This window comes from Tupaia chinensis, unplaced genomic scaffold (genome assembly GCF_000334495.1).
Source record: "Tupaia chinensis unplaced genomic scaffold, TupChi_1.0 Scaffold000659_1, whole genome shotgun sequence".
Taxonomy (NCBI): domain Eukaryota; kingdom Metazoa; phylum Chordata; class Mammalia; order Scandentia; family Tupaiidae; genus Tupaia; species Tupaia belangeri.
The window spans coordinates 204455-207015 of record NW_006160181.1 but is presented as its reverse complement, the minus strand read 5'-3'; the positions used below and the strand labels follow the sequence as shown (position 1 = coordinate 207015).

The window sequence follows — 2561 nt, the reverse complement described above, 5'->3', positions numbered from 1 at the left end:
GACTAGGGAACAAGACAGTTCCGGGGAGTGGGAGAGGCAGTTTATAGAGGGGTTCTGTGGGAGGCAATGGGAATAAGGAAGAGAAAACTACAAGGACAAGCAAGGATAAGAAAAAGAGATATATCCCTTCTAGTGGAAGGGGGGAAGACAGAAAGATTTGATCTCCAAATTCTAGTTCTTTTCTGCTCCCAACCAGTCCTCCAATTAAGGCCGAAATACACATAGATCGCAGCTACCGATCTTTCAGGGAAGTCCTGAGAGGAAAGGGTCAGTGAAAAAGACAGGAGTCCCAGAGCCCAGAAGTTGGGTGGCCATGGGGGAGACAGTGATGCTGAATTGCCTACTGCTATAAGAATATGTTTGACATTTAGTTGGTTCCTAATTAAACAACCCAATATCAAACATATCACACAGAAGCAGGCAGTAGCGCTTTAAGTATTAAGGATAGACAGCAGGCACCAATCGTATCTAGATGAAGAGCCATCTCCTTGAAGAAGGGCACCAAAGCCTGCTCTTCACCTCCCAAGACAGCCAGCTCCTGCTTATCTGCCCTTCGTGCCATCCCTGCCTCTGCTCCTGCCCTACCAGTGCCTGGCCTTTGCTGGATCACGTTGGCCTTGGTCAGGGAGAATACCTGGCAGGGCTCCACATCCGGGCCTTTACCATTCCCCAAAGCTCCCACACACAGCTTCTGCCCCTGAAGTCACGGCCACGGCGCCCAGAGGATCAGCAGTGTCACCAGCTCCTCATCAACCTTGTCACCTGCTGTCTTCAACACCATTCCAGCTGCCCCAAGACTTTCTGGGGATGGGGGTGAGGGGCTGGTACATCCTGTTTTGCCTTTCCAGCCAAACTCCTAACCTTTCCAGATCACCCCCACAAGACTGATGAGGTCCGTTCAGCAGACTCCGCCTTGGCGCCCTCCTGCTCTTAAGTGCTATAGACAAGTAAGAAAGTTCCACAGTGCTTGGCTTCTTCATTCCATCATCTTGTCTGTTTAAACCTTCTCCCCAAGTCCTCCAGGCATCCTCTTTAAAATCACCCTTGGAGGTCCAGAAGAGTAACCTGTCTCACCAGCAGGCTCCAGCCTGGGCTCCAGAGAAGGCTAAGGTCTCCCCTGGCTGGCAGAATTGAAACTACAGGCTTTAGATCAAGAGTCAGAGAGAAATCCCGCTCTGCTAGGAAGCAGCTTCTAGTCCTTAAGAAGCCCCTCCTCTGCTGGGGCTTTTTACGAGAATCCTGGTTTGGGTTCTCCAAGGGTCTTCCCTTGTGGGGTTCCAGCCTGGTTCCCTTCCGGGGGATTTTTCTTTTGGAGAGAATCAGGTCTGTGGAATGCCGTATGGCAGGCAGACGCATCTCTCTGCAGTGGCAGAAAAGAGTCTGAGTTATAGCTGCACCAGGGGCTGGGGGCTTGGGTGGAAGTGCAGGGGTGGGAGAAGGACACTCTGTCTCAGCCCCCAGGCCTGTTCCATGTGTCCTTGTTCCCATTAGCCCGGACACCACCCCTCCTCCCCACTCCCCACCCTGCCCCCTGGCATACACCAACTCCACAGTGCCCTTGATCGAGATCAATAGTTCGTCCCCAGCCCCAGTTAATTCCTGTTGTGGGGCTCTTGCCTTCCAGGGGAAGACTGAAAGATGAACACCACATACACAGCCCAAGGTAGATACTTGGGGTGTCATCTTATGTACTTTAAAAAAATTATTTATTATTATTGATTTATAGTTTGCTACAGGTCATGCGTGCTCACCAGAGAGAGACAGAGAGAGAGAGAAAGTGAGAAAGCAAGCCACCAGATCAGGGACTCAAACTGTGGCCGGCCATGTGGGAGTCCAGTGCCCTAACCACCACACCACTTGCTGGCCCTGTCTTTGTTTTTTAATGGCTTCCAAAAAGGGCAAATAGTTCGTTCGTTCTTTCTTTCTTCCTTTCTTTCTTCCTTTCTTTTTTCCTTTCTTCCTTCCTTTCTTTCTTTTTCTTTCTTAAAAGATTTATTTTTAATTATATTTATTATCATTACTCTTCAACTTCCACCAGAGAGAGACAGAGAGAAAGGGAGAGTGAGAAAGCAAGCCTCCAGGTCCGGGACTTGAACCGTGGTCAGCCATGTGGGAGTATCCAGCACCTCAACCACCACACCACCTGCTGACCCCATCTTTCTTTCTAAGAGAAGTTTTTGCTATAGGGTGTGTGTGCTCACCGGAGAGACAGAGACAGAGAGACAGAAAGCAAGAAACCACCCCCCCAGGGGGGATTGCGGCACTGCCACAATCCCTTCTCCTCCATTTTTGTCTTGGGATTTGGGGCATATGGCCAGCATGAGTTTTAAGCTACCGGGTCTGAGACTTGAACTGCAGTCGAACGCATGGGAGCCCAGTGATGTAACCATAACACCATTTGGTGGTCCCTAATTCTTTTTTCTTATTCTGTCTTCTTTATACTCTCTCAAATTCTAACTTCTCTGAGAACCTCACCCATGCTGGAGAACCAGAGGCGGAGGAAGAAAGTCTGGAAAAGGGACTAGGAATGGAAAGGACTTTAGTGTTTGGAGCACTGGAGA

General features: G+C 49.7%; 1 non-coding gene across 1 annotated transcript; it reads right to left on the bottom strand.

The window, feature by feature from the left end:
- Positions 1–350: 350 nt before the first annotated feature.
- Positions 351–409, bottom strand: MIR190B (microRNA mir-190b). Its single transcript, NR_129390.1, has one exon. It is a non-coding gene; the product is annotated as a microRNA mir-190b (primary transcript).
- Between the last annotated feature and the right edge of the window lie 2152 nt (positions 410–2561).